We start from the raw sequence: 17,451 nt of genomic DNA, 5'->3' as shown, positions 1-17,451 counted from the left end.
ATGGGCAGCAGGTGCTTACTTGTCCCTGGCCTTGTGTCAGGATCAACTGGTCAGAGGCAAATACATCAACTTGTTGTTACAAAATACGCGAGGAAGGGAGAGCACTCTAAACGGGGAGAGAATAAGAGGGGTGTGGGAGGGTAGAGAAAAATAGAGAGAATGGAGTAGAGAAGGGAAAGAAAGCAGGGGAGAGAGAGAGAGAGAGCGTGCTCTGTAGAGAGAGTCGGAAGAGAACAGAGAAATGGAAGAAAATATAATCCAGGGACCCGCAATAAGCACTTCTGGGTGGGCTGTACAGCAGCTTGTTACAGCGGTGAGGTGAAGCCTCCATTAATCTTCAAGCCGTGAACCTTGATCTCCAAGCCAAGTGCAGGATTTCCAGAGGCTTTTTTGACCAGCTAAACTAAAAAAGCACACCTGAGCTCCAATCTGGCCTCCCTATGGCTGCTTCAACCCTCATCTCATTTGTAGCTGAAAATAAAACTGGAGAGGGAGCAAACACTCAGGGAGGAGGGAAAGAGAACCAAACCACAAAGGCACCTGGACCGATCAAAGCAGCGGGGTACATAACAGGGATGTGCTGCCAGAATGATAAAAAAACTCCTACAAAAGTACTTCCCCCAAGTTTATAAGCAAGTCTGTCCCAGGGGACATGGGCATCAGAGAGAAGTGGCGAGGGAACAGGGAAATCTATTCATTTGTTTGGCTATTTGAATAAACGGCTCTCTTAAACCCCTAACCAGGGAGTGAGGCAGCACCATGCAGCAGACTTCTCGTGAGTACCCTTCCTGGGAAATACTTAGACTTTGTTTCTAAAATAGAGAGTCTGCTCAGTACTAACTGTAGCTCTTTGAGTGAATTATCTGTATGGATCACACTCTTGCAATGGGGCGGAGTCGTGGGGCTTCCATTCAGATCTTGTTAGAAAGCAGTATCAGTCAGGGACACATGGATTCTGAGCAGGCATAGACCAGTGCTGAGTGAGGATGATAAGAGAACTTTATTTAAGTAATGGGGAAAACCAAGTTTAACTAAGGGAGTTCCCAAAGTAGTAGGCCTCAAACTGGAGCAAGACTTAAACATTTGAGATGTTTCAGATGGAAAAGACCTTTTATATCACATCTAATCCACTTCCCCTTGGACACTGCAAGATTGTGCCCTACAATATTCTCTGGGGTTGTGCCAATTTTTTAATACCCCAAGCAACGAAGCTTCCACCCCTCCCTTTGGGATTCCACAATAGAAAAGATCTCACTGTCATGATGTTTTGCCAGGTGTTCAGCCTAAATTTTCCCTTTCTCAACTTCATACTAATATCCCCTAAGAGAGCAAGACAGACAGAGAGCTGGAGCTTTGTTTTTGAAACAGTTCAGTTCAGGATGGCTGGAAGTAAGCAACCAAGTTCCTCCCACTGGAGTAACACATCCAGTCAGTCAGACACTAAACATAGGTATGTTCTGGAATGAAAATAAGTCCTAGCAGAGCTAAGTGATCAGCAATGGGGACACTGATGGCTTTGCAATATCGGGGTCACCACAGTCTAAGTAGGTTAGGCCAAGACATCCAGTTGGAAATAGACCATAGAAAAATGCCAACTGCCCCAGCGTTTCAGCCTTAGCGAGCTAGTTTGCTAGTCCATGAAACCTTCCACATTAACATCTCCTGGTAGCGCAGCTCACCAGCGTGCCACACAAGCAGTCTTGGTCATCGGTACTCTCTTGCCATTTTGTGATTGCATCAACTCCCACATAAGAAAATATGAATGGCCATATCGGGTCAGATATGGTCCATCTAGCCCCGTATCTTGCCTTCTGACAGGGCAATTATTTTAATTATAATTATATTTATAATATAATATAATTTATATATTTATAATTATATAATTTATAATTATATTATTATTGATCCATCCCTTGTCCTCCACTCCCAACTTCTTGCAATCAGAGATTTAGAGACACCCAGAGGATGGGGTTGTATCCCTACCCATCCTGGCTAATAGACATTCATGGACCCATCCCCCAAGAAGGTATCTCATTCTTTTTTGCACCCTGATATGCTTTTGGCCTTCACAACATCAGACAACAAGGAGGATGAAGAGACCCTTGTGTGGGGCTAGCAGGTGGAGTTAGGGATCCTTAGAAATACTGTGCAGAGTAGCTGTCTCTAGCAATGACCAACTGCTGCTCAAGCCATTTTTCACGCAGGGTGCTCTGGGACAAGACCTGCACTTGATCGGTTTACTTTGGGCAAAAAGTTCTGGGCATTTTACTTTTTCTTTCTTTAAAAAAGCCCAGATTTGGTCAAAAGTGATGTTTAAATAACAGTGCCCTGGGAGCGTTTAGAGGTGAGAGGAGGAAGGCTTTGTGTGAGTGCTGCTAATTCATTGTGACAGCATCGAAGTCACACACAGCTGCCACATTGAAATATGCTCCCCCCACCCCCATCTATTTCCTGTCCACGGCCTCCCTTCTCCCCCTACCCTCCCCCTTACCGGAGAGCCCCCGGGCCACTCGGGGCCTCGTTCAAATCAGGCACTGCATGATGTCATTGGAGGGCGCCTTCACCAGCGCTCCCCACACCCCCACCAGCACCCTTCGTTGGCCGCAGGGCACAGAGTGGCCACCCCACCCACTGGGGTGGGGCTTGGCCCCGCTGGAGCTGGTCGCTCGCCGAGGGGAGAAGCTGGAGCCCCTCGTGCAAGTGTCAAACTTGCCGGGCGGGGGCAGAAGGTGCAACCCTCCTCTGATTGGTTGCCTGCCCCACGGCCCTGTCTCCTGGGGGAGAGCAGCCACTCAGAGCTGCTGCAGGAGGCTGACAGAGCTCTTCCCCCCTCCCCTCAGGGGATGAGATAGGGCTGCCAACCTTCCAGGATTGTCCTGGAGTGTCCAGGAATTAAAGATTATGTCATGTGATGAAACTTCCAGGAATACATCCAACCAAAACTGGCAACCCTAGGCTGAGAGGAGGGCAGGGTGGGGAAGGAACAGTGGCACCATGCTCTCAGAAGGGAAGGAGGAGCTGAAAGATCCCAGGAGCTCAGGGCGTCTTCGCTGCCCCCTCCTGTGAACAATGGGCAGGAGCACTGGGCGAGTGGAGCAGTGCAAGCCCCCCAGCGCTACTTCCTGGTAGGAGCGTGGGGGTGTGTGTGTGAGACAGCAGGGAGACTACAGGCAGAAGGGGTGGGGAGGGCCCCCCCCACTTGCTTTGGCCCAGGGCCCCCTAAAAGCTTAATCCACCTCTGAATGCACCATATGTGTTGAAAGGGGGGAAGTTTGCAGAGTTGCCATGTGGTTGGGGTTACAGTGGGCTTGCCTTGGGGCCGGGCGGCTGCCAGGTTTTTCGCATTTCAAAAGTGCTTACCCTAGCTACGGTACTTACATGGCTCCCATCACCCTAGTATTTGAACACTGCATGCAATGTATTCATCCTCCCCATATCCCTCTGAGCTAGGCCGAGCCATCATCCCCATGTCACAGACGGGGAACTGAAGCACAAAGAGATTAAGTGACCCACTCAGGCTCACACACGGGAAGGCTGTGGCAGAACCAGGAACCGAACCTGGACTGCCCACAGCAGGTCAGTGCTCTGCTTCCTCCCACCACCAGGCTTGGGAAGGAAGAGAACTCCACTCCAGCTGCCTGCAACCCCTTGGGGCCTAGGAGAGGGGTGAAGAGCCCTTGGAGTTTCAGAAAGAGTCAATATGAGGGACTGGAGGAGTAAGCAGATGTGGGATTGGGGATGTGAAATTAAAAGCTGGGCTGTGGGGGCAACACACCGTTAGCTAATTAGACTCTTGGGGATGGGAAGACCGGTAGCAGCTCCAGCTGCACAGGATCATTCCAGAGCACGTGGCCAGGCTCAACATGTGTAAAAGCCCCGCCCCAGCCCTGAGCCGGCAGGCCCACAAGGCCGATTTTATAAAGTTACTTTTCACACTAGAAGTGCATTTGGGTAGTGCTCAGTATTACTTCCCCAAAGGCCCAGTCCCCATGCAGAGGGAAGGCAGCCTCCTCACCAGTCGTCAAGACTTCTTCCTACAGCAACTTGGCTTTTGCTTGCAGGTTAGAAAGCGTTGTCAGTGCTCATGATATTTGGTGTTTGTCTTAGAGCCCCAGGTGTTGAAATCAAGTGATTATATGAGAACCTCAGCTTTCTTTTTATAAAAGCCTCATAGGATATGGCTACAGCGATGTAAGCCCAGGGCCAAGCCTAACCCCCACTTGCGTCCACACACTATTGTGCTAACCTAGGGCTCAGGTCCAGGGTCCTAGGACCGTGCAGAGCCGGAGGGTCTGAGCCTGTGTTAATCTGGGACCTAGGGTCTGAGCCCTGTTGCTTTCCTGTGTGGACGAAGACCCAGTTTGACTCAGGGCCAAGAAGTCCTCTAAACATATCCCAGAGTTCCCAGAAGCAGAGGAGCAGCACTACAGGCCGCAAGCATAGTGGCTGGAAGTGCCATTGCTGCCTGGCTGAGCATGGTGCCTGTGGCAGCTCTTGCTCCAGCTCCTCACTGCTGGGTAGGGTTACCATATTTCAAGTTTACACATGTGGTGTTTAGATGTTGCTTGTAATTATTAGAACTGGGAGCACTGGCTGTTAGGAGTCTGAAAGAACAAGAAACAGGAAGGAAGGGGAAGGAGTTGAGAGGCTGGGAGAAAGCTACAGAGGGTGCAGAAGGAGTTTGGTAAAGAGATTTCCACTTTGAAAATAAAGTCCTCTTGAAGCTTGTTAGTACCTTGCCTGGTTGATACAACAGTTTGGCGATGAGGATGTATCTTCTGCCTCTGAACGCACCTGCACCCTTTCTGCAAAGCCCAAGTAAGCCTCCAATTGCTTTTACTATCTGGATCCATATGTTTGAGACTTCTGCTTGCAATCAGTGCTACAGAGATTTCTGAAGTAAGAAAGCGTGCTCTGCTAATCCACTGCCTTGGAACAGAAGGGCAGCGTATATTTCACACTTTTCCCCTTGCAGATGATAAATATGAGACTGCACTCACTGCACTAAAGAACTTTTTTGTACCAAAAGTGAATGTAGTAGCTAATCGTTACAGATTTCGCCAGCGTGAGCAGAAACCAGAGGAAACTATAATGCAGTATATTACTTCCTTGAGGAGTCTGATTGTAATTTGTGACTTTGGGAATATGGCAGATGAGATGATTAGAGACCAGCTCATTGAGAAAACCACCATGCTTCATCTAAGAGAACGCTTACTTCTAGAAGCGCAACTTACACTAGAAAAAGCAATAACCATTGCTACTCAGATTGAATCAGCTACAGTTGAAGCCAGAATAATGAGCATGGATACAGGAGACACAGTCCAGGTTGTTTTCAGAGTAGCAGTCGTGTTAGTCTGTGACTCCTTTGCAGAAAAGTTCACTACCACTGCAGACACACAATTGCATAAGGAAAACTAATGAAAAACCACCAAATCAGCAAATTCAAAATACAGCAAAAGCATGTTTTTGCTGTGGATCCCCACAACACCTTGCAAGCTACACGGGATGTCCAGCAAAAGTAGCTCAGCGCAATCATTGCAAAAAGATTGGGCATTTTGCTAAAGTATATCGCAGTAGCCAATTCAATCAACAGGTGCATGCAATTACAATACCAGATGTTACTGTGCTGAGTGTGGACAAAATCACTACTGCACATATTCCAGAACAGATAAAGTGCACGGTAAACATTTCTGCCATACTACAGGCAAACCGCACTCTATTCAGCTAATGCAGTATCTATACTACCTGATTCCATCTATTTGCATTACTTTAAAGATGTGCCTCTTACTGAGCCCAAACTTCACTTGGTGTGCTATTTGAAAAAACCATATTCCAGTAGTGGCTGCCTGCCAGTAATAGTGAGTTTTGGTGATTGCTGTGTAACTGCAGAGTTCTACATTGTCCAGAAGGGCACTCCTATCTTTGGCAGAGATTTATTGGCCGCTTTAAATCTCAGGGTAGTTAATGGACGACTTGATCTTCCTTAGCAAAGCACTCTTGTGGTACACACACCAGTTTCAGCTGGGACCCAAACACCAGGTTGAGGAGAAACTCGGCTGTGCTTATGGGTTTCTGCATAAAGTTAAAATGCGGAATAATGTGATGCCTGTACAACAGAAGTTATAGCGCTTACCATATTCAGTCAGGGAAGCTGTTTCAGAGGAACTTAGAACACTTGTTCAAAAGGACAATTATTGAAGAGATTGACTCCTCGGAATGGGTTTCACCTATAGTAATGACACAGAAGAAGGGTGGAGGCATTCGCCTTTGTGTAGACTTAAGGGAGCCAAATAAAGCTATTGTAATTGACAGCCATCCTCTTCCTCACATAGAAGAAGTATTTGCAGAACTCCGTGGAGCAAAGATGTTTTCTACTCTTGATTTGCAGAATGCATACCACCAGGTTATGTTGCATGAACATAGCAGAGACCTCACAGTATTTATTACACGAGGGACTATTTTGTTTTAAACGTGTTCCATACCATCTCGCATCTGCCCCAAGTGCCTTTCAAAAAAATCATGTCATTGATACTGAAGAATCAACATGGAGTTCAGTGCTATCTGGATGATATTATCGTGTTTGGAAATACTTCTGAGGAGCATGACAATAGCCTGCAGTCTGTACTAAACTGCATCAGCTCAGCAGGCCTCCAGCTTAATAGGTCCAAATGCAAATTTAGACAAACTGAACTCTCCTTTCTGGGGGATACAATTTCACAGGCTGGACTAAAGCCTGATCCAGATAATATCCTGACAATTTCAAATGTTCCTCCTCCAACAGATGTGCAAACCTTATGTTCCTTCTTGGGTCTTACCTCCTGGTATGCAAAATTCATTCCCAATTATGCTTCTGTCATTCAACCATTACAAGAATTACTACAGGGAAGTTCAACCTTAGTGCGGAGCTAGTTTCAAAATGGTGAAAGACTTGGTTGTCCATAGTCCAGTACTTGCACTATTCAGTCCTCCTGCATTGCCCACAATTGTAACTACTGATGCTTCTGGTTATGGACTTGGGGCAGTTCTTACACAACTGCATGAGGACAACACAGAGGACTGTTGCATTTGCTTCAAGGACATTAAGTAATGCTGAGAGAAAATATTCTACAGTCAAAAAAGAAGCACTTGCTTGTGTCTGGGCTACTGAAAAATGGAGAACTTACCTGTGGGGCCGCACGTTCAAGTTGTGCACAGACCATAGCCCTTTGATGACGTTGCTCACCACAAAAGGACTGGGAAGAGCAGGATGGTCTGCAAGACTACCCTCTTTTAATTATGAACTGGAATATAAGACTGGAAACCAAAATGTGGTCACTGATTGCCTTTCCTCACCTGCCTTTGCCTTCACCAGATGGTCCACCGGAGGATGAGGATGTAGTGGTTGCACTTATTACAAGCACTCTCACTGCAGTTACAAGAGAACAATTTCAAGCTGCTTTTTCAACGTGTCCAATTCAACAAAAACTACGGGAATTTCTGACAAAGATGGCCCAGTCACCCTAAAAACCTTGACCCAGTTTTGATACCTTATTTTAGAGTTCAGGATGAACTTTCTTTGTTTGATAGCTGTGTGTTAAGAGGTACACACCGGCTCCTTGTGCCACAAGAATTACAGTCAAAACTCATACATCTGGCACACGATAGTCATCAAGGAATTGTCAGAACCAAACGACTACAGGATCTGTATTAGTGGCCAAACTGAAGCACTCATAAAATCCTGTGTCACTTGCCAAATGCATGATAAAGACAGCAGTGACATGTACTCCTCCATTACAGCCTGTTCCTCTTCCTGAATCTGCATGGGACAAAGGGGTGATTGACATTGTTGGACCCTTTGATACTGCTCCAATTGTCTGCCGTTATGCCATCACTTTAATAGACTATTTCAGTAAATGGCCTGAGGTAGCGTTTACATTGCAAATCTCTTCTGCTACAGTAATTAAGTTCCTCTCTTCAGTTTTTAGCAGGGAAGGTAACCCAAAAGAACTGGTTTCAGATAATGGTAGTCAATTTATTTCCCTAGAGTTTGAAACTTTTCTAGCACAGAGGAAGATTTTACACAGAAGGTCATCCCTATATTACCCTCAAGCCAATGGGGAAATCGAACGGTTTAATAGAAGTTTGAAAGAGTTTGCAAACGGCTAAACTGGAAGGGCTATTGTGGATACCCTTCACTACTGATTTCTTGCAAGCATACTGGGCTACACAACATGCCACAATGCAAAGATCACCCATAGAGTTACTGCATAGGAAACAGATGAATGCTAAACTGAACATTGCTGGATTGTTAAAGGCACGACCTGAGGCCCCCACCGATGATGATGTGAGAAAAACAGTTGAACAGAACCAAGCAAAGTCTAAGGCTTTCACAGAGAAGCGGCAGGGTGCTAAGGAATCAAAGTTTGAGTGCGGTTCTTTTGTTAGAATACGAAAACCTGGACTTTTAGGCAAAGGGGACCATATATTCACAGCTCCGCTTAAAATCATAGAGATGAAGGGGCGGGTATAGAATGCTTCTTATCTTGCACCTGCCTATGCACCAAAAGGAGATTATGCCAATACACAGTCTGCACTGGATGACTTCACCGTAGTACCAACAAGACATTGCACTGGAACTGGGGCTTGAGAGATGGCCTGTCAGACCCAGACGACCACATGTCTGGACTAGAGACTATTTTATGTAGTATCTACAATGTTTTCTACAGTAGTATCTGTATTAGTATCTACAATGTAATATTTCTGCCAACAATATAGTGTCTTCTTTCATATTTGTTCCTGTGGTTAGAACAATAATGTTTATTTTAAGTGGGAGAGTTTCTTAAGAGGAGGGAATGTGGTGTTTAGATGTTGCTTGTAATTATTAGAATTGGGAGCACTGCCTGTTGGAATCTGAAAGGACAGGAAACAGGAAGGAGGAAAGAGGAGTTGAGAGGCTGGGAGACAGCTATAGAGGGTGCAGCAGCAGCTTGGTAAAGAGGTTTCCACTTTGAAAATAAAGTCCTGTTGAAGCTTGTTAGTACCTTGCCTGGTTGATACAATGCCACACAGAGGACACTGCCAGGAGGAGAGGTAGCTGTGGGGGATGGGATGGGGGGGCAGGGGGGGCACAGTTTCTACTGTACAGTTTCTTTCCACTTTGACTATCTAACATATTTATAAACAACAAGTATAATGGCCTCAAAAATAAATGTAAATCAAATGTAAATGTACCTTTTTACATGCAGTCAGCCCTTTCTTACTGCACTTCTTGGGCCCATGCACATTTCTTTGAAGAGCGTATCTTGCTTAGCAGTGGTTGATTGCTCATCAGGTAGCCATGAAAGACTTTGCAAGATGTGTGCCTGAAGTTGTACTGTACAAGCAGGATCCCATTCAGTGATTCAACAGTCAGTACCATGCCACCCTTCCGTAGGCACTGCTCCCGGCTGGGGTGCTGCCTTCAGAGCTGGTGGCCAGCCAGCAGTTGCCATGCTCCAGCTGCTCAGAAGGCAACACCCCCAGCAGCAGCAGCACAGAAGTAAGGGTAGCAAGCCAGTGAATAAGTACACTGCTATTAAGGCTCGCCAGGAATTGCAGTTCTACCAAAATTGATGTTGGAAAAAGACGAGCAAGGAAAAGTGACGGACATTTGTTCATATTTCAAAAATCTGCCCGGACAGAAATTGGAGGACCAAAAAAAGAGCTCATGTCCAGGAAAACCTGGATGTATGGTAACCCTGTGGGCAGAGCTTGCCTGGAGCAGGGAGCAAAAGCTGACAGGCAGGAGCAGCATCTCCTTCCCCAGCCATGCTGAGCTGGGAGCTCTGCTCCTTCTCCTCCCTGCAGGGCAGCTGCATTGGTCCCTCTCTGCTTGCTGCCCCTTGCTCTCAGGCCTGCCCTTCCCTCCCTGGGGCTGTGTGGGCACCCTGCACTGTGAGTGCAGTGAGTGACAGCCAGCCCCAAAACTTCCCCACAACCTCCCAGGGATCCCATATCCTTGCTTCCTGAGCTGCGGCAAGGGCAGGGATAAGGGATCCCAAGGGTGCTGGAGCATACTACAGCCCAAGGCCTGAGTGATACCCACCCAGCCTGGCTGGTGTCAGCTGCAGAGGGTGAAATGTATCTTTTCTCTGATACCTTCATTTTATGTCAAACTTCAAAACAAAACAGACAAAAACAAATAAAAACCAACCAACCAAAAACACCTTCATTGAACAGCCCAGTTTAAAAATTAAGAATTGCAAAGTTTCATTGTAATTGTTTGACAGCCCTGGAAACTGATGGGCTAATTATCCTCAGAGCAGGTGCACATGGGCATTGTCTTGCTATGGGACTCAGCCTGGGGAGCCCAATTCTCAGATTAGATGGTAGATCAGTATAAAGCCTTCTCAAACAGCTGTCATTCTACTGAGACAGCCACCAAGGGAGCTGATTATGTACTTGTGTGTTCTTTACGGGCACCTGAGGCCCATCAATAGCCCCGCCACAGTTTGGAAACGGGGTGGGCAGTAGAGTTTTCCCACAGTGCACCACATTCCTAGGGCTAGAGTGTCAACATGTGGAAGGTGGTAGGCACTTTGGGATGGGTTTACTTTGATTCGGATCTGTGCACTGCCTTTAAGCACAAGTCAGAAAATTCTTAATCTAGGGTTAAAATGCAATGTAGACGCTCAAGACCAGGGTTCCTCAATCAGATGACTTGAGTCCCACCAACTTTAGGCTTTCATTGCTGTGTAGACAGGATATCCTTAGTTGCAGGGACAAGCTTGAAAACATGAATGCTAAAAGCTCAAAAAACTCAAAAGCAAATTGATTCCCGCATTTATTTTTCACAATCTCATGATTTTTGAACACTTGCAGTTGGAAATGCATAGTATCCTAACAAAATGTTGTCCAGAACAAACTTATGAGCTCTTACTGAAACACAATCTCAGGTAGCCCAGTATAGTAGTTTTATAGCCAATCTGCTTGTAACCATTTCTGCTGGCTGTTAATGTTTCTGCCATGTGTTTAAGAAAAACTAGGTGATCTCTTAAATGACTGCAACAGAATACACCAAGCCTCAGCAGAACAGAGTTAAATGGAGTGTTTGGCTCTTAATCATCAGGGAATTACCACTGGCAGCTCATCTCTCCTCCTGGCTATTGCAAACATTCAAGGACAAGCAAGAGGGTTAAGCAGACACCAGCAAGAAGCCCAACTGATGGTCTCTAACTGGGTGTGTGATGTAGCACGTTTGCACCCCACACATTTCAGTGTAATGGAAAACCACATGTGCAATTGCTTCAAGCAGGATTTTGTCATGATTTCCTTCTGTAGGAAATGTCAAGGGCTATTGCCCCAAAGGAATAATATCAAGAGCAGAGATGTGTGGCAGATGTTAACTGGGGCTTGATGTGTGCTAGTTAATATTCAGCTTTGCAAAATAATTAGAACATAGGACTTGGGAGGCAGGCACAAAGATATTTGTCTAGGTTCACATGCATTGAGGCGCATCCGGTTTTCTAAAAACCACACACACCCGAGGTGTCCTTGTGGCACCTTAGAGACTAACGAATTTATTTGGACATAAGCTTTTGTGGGCTAGAACCCACTTTATCAGATGCATGGAGTGGAAAATACAGGAGCAAGTATAAATACATGAAAAGATGGGAGTTGTCTTACCAAGTGTGAGGTCAATCTAACGAGACAATTCAATTAACAGCAGGATACCAAGGGAGAAAACATAACTTTTGTAGTGGTAATGAGAGTGGCCCATTTCAAACAGTTGACAAGAAAGTGTGAGCAACAATAGGGGGAAATTAGTATGGGGAAAGGTAGGTTTAGGTTTTGTAATGATCCAACATTAGAAAACCAATGGATTTTCTGTAACTAAGTGAGGCTTTTTATGGTAAAGTTTGTTATTGTGGATTATTACTCATCTAGTGCATAGGCAATTTACCGATAAATCTTTTTCTGAATAGCTTGCAAGCTAACTCAACAATGTATAGATACAAATAGATATAACTGCCAAAGTTTCATGGATTTCTATTGCTAACATTTCATGCAAATTATGTAATAAGTGAGTTTGCATAACTAGATATTTCAATTTACAGTCAACGTACATTACCTCCAGCTTTACCTCCAGGGGTAAAGTCAAGGAGCTGCACAAACTTTGAAAGTGATGGCTGGGGTAGGTGGGTGAGTGTCTAGGGGTGCTAAATAGCTAGGTATTGAAGGGTGCCCGAGATTACTAGGTTAGGAGTGTAGATGCTGGGGTGTCTGGAGAGTTCTTGAGAGTCAAAAGTAAGCAGATAACTGGGATTTGTCTGGGATGCTGGGTAGGGATACTGGAGGCCAGCTGAGAATCTGGGATCTTATTGCAGGGGCTGGTGCCTGGGGACTCACTGGGTAATACCAAGGCCTCTGACCTTCTGTCCCTGCATGCTGACCACCTCTTCCTACTGGAGGCACTTGTTCCTTCTAACTGCTCCTTTCCTGCTCTGAGTGAGCTGGGGGAAATAGGGAGAACAGAGGCAAAGAGACCATCTGCACACTAAGCACCACAGCAGCTCCCTAGAGAGAGAAAGAGCAACTGCTACCCCAGCTGGAGCCCAGCATGATGGATGAGAATTCAGTAGAGCTGGGGGTAGGTGTGACAGGGATGCTACATTTGTGAGTGGCATGGAGATGCTTAGCACATAACAGCCTCAGACAGGGCATGGGAAGCACACCCAACCCAGTGACGGAAGGGGCTTAGAATTAATGATTTCATAAAGATTCCCTCCCCGCCCCCATTTGTTAACATTGCTTTGAGGAGAGGACTTGGGGCAGGTCTACACTTAAAATGCTGCAGCTTTGTTGCAGTAGTGCTTCAGTGAAGACCGTACTACACCGACGGAAGAGCTTTTCCCATTGGCTTAGTTAATCCACCTCAAACAGCGGCAATGGCTGTGTCGATGGGAGATGCCCTCCTAACGACAGAGCGCTGTCTACAGCGGGGCTGAGGTCAGTATAATTGCAGCGCTCAGGGGTATGGATTTTTCAGCCCCCCGAGTGACGTAGTTATATCGATATAGGTCTATAGGATAGACTTAGTCCTTGCCTGCTTCATTTTTCCTTTGCTTCCTCCCTTCTCTGTTCAAAATGTGCAGCTACCTAACCTCTGCTGTGTCCTTACTGCTGTTTGAGTCTGGGCCCTTTTCCAAGCGACTTCTAATGTATGCCTGGACCACACTCCTGAATCCATCTGATGCCTCCAATTTCAAGGCTATGTTATGCAGGGGCTTGAAGATCAGACAGCAGTTAGGGTCCCGGTAGAAAAAGGTGGACGTAGAGGAACAATTAGGGTGACCATATTTCCCAAAGGGAAAACAGGAACCACATGGGGTTGGCTCAAGGCCCCCCGGCCCCAGCTGCTTGCCCAAGGTGCCCCCAACTGTCACTGGTCACTCAAACCATGCTGCCCCCCCGGGAACCCTTCCTCCCTCCCCCTCCAGTCCAGCCTCCCCCCTGCATGGGGGGCAAGCAAAGGGCACAAATGCCCACCAATACACTACAGTAGAGGATTAAAGTTAATGAGAGACTTTACTAGAAATAGGTTACAAATGGAACAAAGTGGAGCAAGAGTTCAGCACTCATGTACTATACGGATCGGCAAGGTGTATAAAGCTAGATCGACCCAGCAGCCTAGCTTGGTTGGAAGAGGATCTCGTCAGAAGTTTCTACGAACTTTTGAAAGAATTCCTGTGCTCAGGATAGCTACCAATTCCCGATCGTATATACATACAACTGCAGTAGATGAGGTGCACTCACAGGCTCCTGGTCACTGTAGTTGGCACATATTTAGTAATAATTCTAGTTAAGCAGCCTCCTAGAATAACCTGTTGGCATCAGTGGATGATTACATTTGTTTTAAGAAAAGGAGGACTTGTGGCACCTTAGAGACTAACAAATATTTGTTAGTCTCTAAGGTGGCAGAAGTCCTCCTTTTCTTTTTGCGAATACAGACTAACACGGCTGCTACTCTGAAACCTACATTTGTTTTGTAAGCAAAAATATTCCTCAATCTCTGTCAATAGACAATTCAAGTTCAAGCTGCTCCCACTAACAAGATGCTTGGCTCTTCCCTCTTTATTGGCTGCTTTGTGCCGTCACAGCCAAACAACCTCAGGGAACAGTTCAATCATTTGCATTACACTGGCCTCAAGGTTGTAGTGGAGCAAGGGTAGATATGTAAGGCCAGAGCTGGTCAAAGGGAGAATTCACTGCAGAGCTCCTGGAAAATAGAAAGAGCAGGAGAAAGTGGAGCACAAGCTTTTAAAATTAAAAAGCATTACAATTTTGCAGAAATAGGCTTGTGTCATTTGGCTGGTAGGAGGAACAAGAGCCTTCATCTGTCTGTATCCCCCCAAACAAATTAAGAACACAAACATGAATACGCCTGCCAATTTAATGACAAAAAAAGGCAGGGCTCCTCCCATCCATGCAGAGAATCTGGATGGGATAAGGAGTGGAAATTCGGACACATTTCAAATGACAGGAGAGGGCAAGGGCCAAAACGCCAATTTCAAACTACCTAGCCTCTGAAAACTGATCAAACTTAGCCCCCACATTCACACTGCTCAAGGGAAAGGCCAAGTCACCCCAAGAGTTCATGCCACCAAGTTCTGTAAAATACTAGGACAAAAGCTTAACAGTTACTTCCCAATAATACTCTGCCTTTCTGCAACACTTCTCATCCAACAGAGAAGGATAGGCTAGTGGGTAGGGACTTGGGAGACTTAAGGTTTAATTCCCTGCTCTTCCACAGACTTCCTGTATGACCTTGGGCAAGTCGCAATCTCTCTGTGCCTCCAATTACTAGCTGTAAAATGAGAATATTAATACTTGCCTACCTCACGGGCCTGTTGTGAGGATAAGTACATTGAAGACCAGAAGACACTCAGGTATGATGGTAACGGGTGGTGACAAATATTTTAGGTTGAGATAGCTTTACAAACAATAAGTGTCATACCCTGTGATGTAGATAAAATGTATTGGTTCCATTGTATAGATTAGGGAATTAAAGTTTCAGAAAGGGTAAGCCTCAGGAATAGAAATCTGATATTCAGCCCTATCTACTGCACTACACGATCTAAGAACTGTAAAAAGGTAAGTAAGTATTAATCAGACACTCCTAAGTGAATACCAACGAAATAGAATGAAAGCTGTACCCAAGGGGAAAAAGGGCTCTGGTAAACAAACATCACCTGATACTGTTTAAGCAACAGCTCTCATCCAGGGAGTGCATTACGTGACTATTTTGGTGAACACTGCAGGTATATTCTTAGCCCTGCTACACACCCTGTGATGTCTTGCAGGTTTACAAAAAGAAGAAGAAGAAAAAACCTTAAGTGTTTGCTACATCATCAGAAGTTTATAGTAATGAAAACCAGAAATTGAAACTATCCCCACAGCTGGGGAAGGATGGTGCCTCAAGAAGAATACATTAGAACTTAAGTGTTAGGGGGGCAAACTGCAGCTCAAAGAAGCCATCAAAATGATAAAGGGATACTACTAATGATAAAAGGATGGTAAAGGGATACTATTATATGGACAGCTGCCACACTGAGCACATTAAATTAGAAGTCTTGCATTTTAGAGACATTGACCCAAATTCTGCTCCCACATACATCAGTGTAATTGGAAGCAGAATTTGACTGCTTTTTCCCCTAGTGTTTAAATACTGCCTTCATTTAATTTCGGGGGTCTGCTCTGCTAAGGTCTAGGGTAAAAGCCAAGGGAAAACACAGAGAAAGTCACTGCTATTAGGCCGGGACTCTTTTGCTTATGTGGGAGGTGACAAAGATACTCCCACCATCCAGGAGCCCATTTTGGAGGAAGAGCACATGGGGGAAATCCCCACAAACCCCAGAGCTGCAGGGGTGGGATGAGCCTGAGCAGAGACGTGGGGCCAGAGAGCAAGTGACAGTTCAGCAACTGAACTGAAGTGCCCTGTACTGAACGGCTTAATCTGCAGCAGGTTTTACTCACATGCTCCTTTCTTGAAGCATCAACACACTGCTTATTTCTATACCAGACCCATTACTGGAGCAGCTTGGTAGGGATGCTAGTGCTGCTCCCCACCTCATGCTGGCTTAGCAGATGAATGGAACTTCTGTTAATCCTGCCAGAGGAAAGTTTAAGGGCCTTGAACTGTGGTGGAAGTTTACACTTGAAATTAGACGAACATTTCTAACAACCAGAGGAGTGAAGTTTTGGAACAGTCTTCCAAGGGAAGCAGTGGGGGCAAAAGAATTATCTGGCTTCAAGATTAACCTCTGTAAGTTTATGGAGGAGATGGTATGATGGGATAAACATGATTTTGGCAATTAATTGATCTTTAACTATTCGTGGTAAACAGGCACAATGGCCTGTGATGGGATGTTAGATGGGGTGGGATCTGAGTTATTACAGAGAATTCTTTCCTGGGTATCTGGCTGGTGAATCTTGCCCATATGCTCAGGGTTTAGCTGATCGCCATATTTGGGGTCGGGAAGGAATTTTCTTCCAGAGCAGATTGGAAGAGGCCCAGGGGGGTTTTCGCCTTCTTCTGCAGCATGGGGCATGGGTCACTTGCTGGAGGATTCTCTGCACCTTTAAGTCTTTAAACCATGATTTGAGGACTTCAATAGCTCAGACATAGGTGAGAGGTTTATTGCAGGAGTGAGTGGGTGAGATTCTGTGGCCTGCATTGTGCAGGAGGTCAGACTAGATCATCATAATGGTCCTTTCTGACTTTAATATCTATGAATCTATGGTGCTGCTTACACTGAACAAATACAATCTATGAGTGATTCAAAGGACATCCTGAAATAAAGCAGATGAAAGCAATCCAGCCCTACATTCTCAGGGATTTGGTCCATGGCTAGCTACCATCGCAACAAAAAGGTCAGTCTGGATAAAGGTAAGCAGTATTTTTAATGTTTATCCAGGCTCTTAAACTTGCCCAGTCTAAAGCAATCCCATTATGCCACACATTCTGCATGGAGCAGTCACTCAGCCTTCCCCTGAATCAATCAGAATGGCATCCAAACAACATACCACATGAGCAGTTGGCAAAGGAATTTCGTGTGCAATGGGAGTGTGGCACTGTGCATTAGGACAAGAAGAAACTGCACAAAGGAGACACCTCCCCAATCACACAACCCTTACAATGTCACTACACTAGGACAGAGTGGGAGAAGGGTGCCCACAGTAAAGACCAAGACCCCCCCGCCCACATCTATCCTCTCCACTTCATGGTGAGGATGAAGCTCAACCACCTCAGCTTTGTCAGCTGTCAAGAGAAATATGGATACAGACCAACAGGCTGCTTTTTTAATTTGGTGAATTGTGTACATGACCTAGGAGAGAGCTGCTATCACTTCTGTACCAGATTGTGTTCCCACCCCCCCAAAGAGTTCAGGAGTTGCTCAGTGAAGATGCTCTTCACAGCAGCTGGTCAAGATT

The 17,451-nt window shown here is 45.7% G+C and overlaps 1 protein-coding gene and 2 long non-coding RNA genes across 6 annotated transcripts in view; 2 read left to right on the top strand and 1 right to left on the bottom strand.

Moving 5' to 3' along the window:
- The window catches only part of MAB21L3 (mab-21 like 3), a 28,418-nt gene extending 18,985 nt beyond the window's left edge, over positions 1-9,433 (bottom strand). Inside the window, exons 1-3 of one of the 4 annotated variants that reach the window (XM_043512419.1) lie at positions 9,211-9,433; positions 3,379-3,484; positions 842-976 (exon numbers count right to left, since the gene is read on the bottom strand). The gene's annotated coding sequence lies outside the window, so the exon portion shown is untranslated. The remainder of the gene's footprint in view (positions 1-841; positions 977-3,378; positions 3,485-9,210) is intronic. The other 3 variants (XM_043512422.1, XM_043512414.1, XM_043512409.1) reach the window with 3 other exon arrangements.
- Positions 1-17,451, top strand: part of LOC122459697 — a 38,096-nt gene that overhangs the window by 389 nt on the left and 20,256 nt on the right. Inside the window, exon 2 of the long non-coding RNA XR_006280546.1 lies at positions 16,705-16,906. This is a non-coding gene — a long non-coding RNA (uncharacterized LOC122459697). The remainder of the gene's footprint in view (positions 1-16,704; positions 16,907-17,451) is intronic.
- On the top strand, positions 332-13,231 carry LOC122459698. Its single transcript, XR_006280547.1, has 4 exons — positions 332-344; positions 6,612-6,617; positions 8,706-8,707; positions 13,051-13,231. It is a non-coding gene; the product is annotated as an uncharacterized LOC122459698 (long non-coding RNA).

Source organism: Dermochelys coriacea, chromosome 1 (genome assembly GCF_009764565.3).
Source record: "Dermochelys coriacea isolate rDerCor1 chromosome 1, rDerCor1.pri.v4, whole genome shotgun sequence".
Lineage (NCBI taxonomy): Eukaryota > Metazoa > Chordata > Testudines > Dermochelyidae > Dermochelys > Dermochelys coriacea.
The sequence above is the reverse complement of the archived record's forward strand: the minus strand, read 5'-3'. Positions and strand labels throughout refer to the sequence as shown.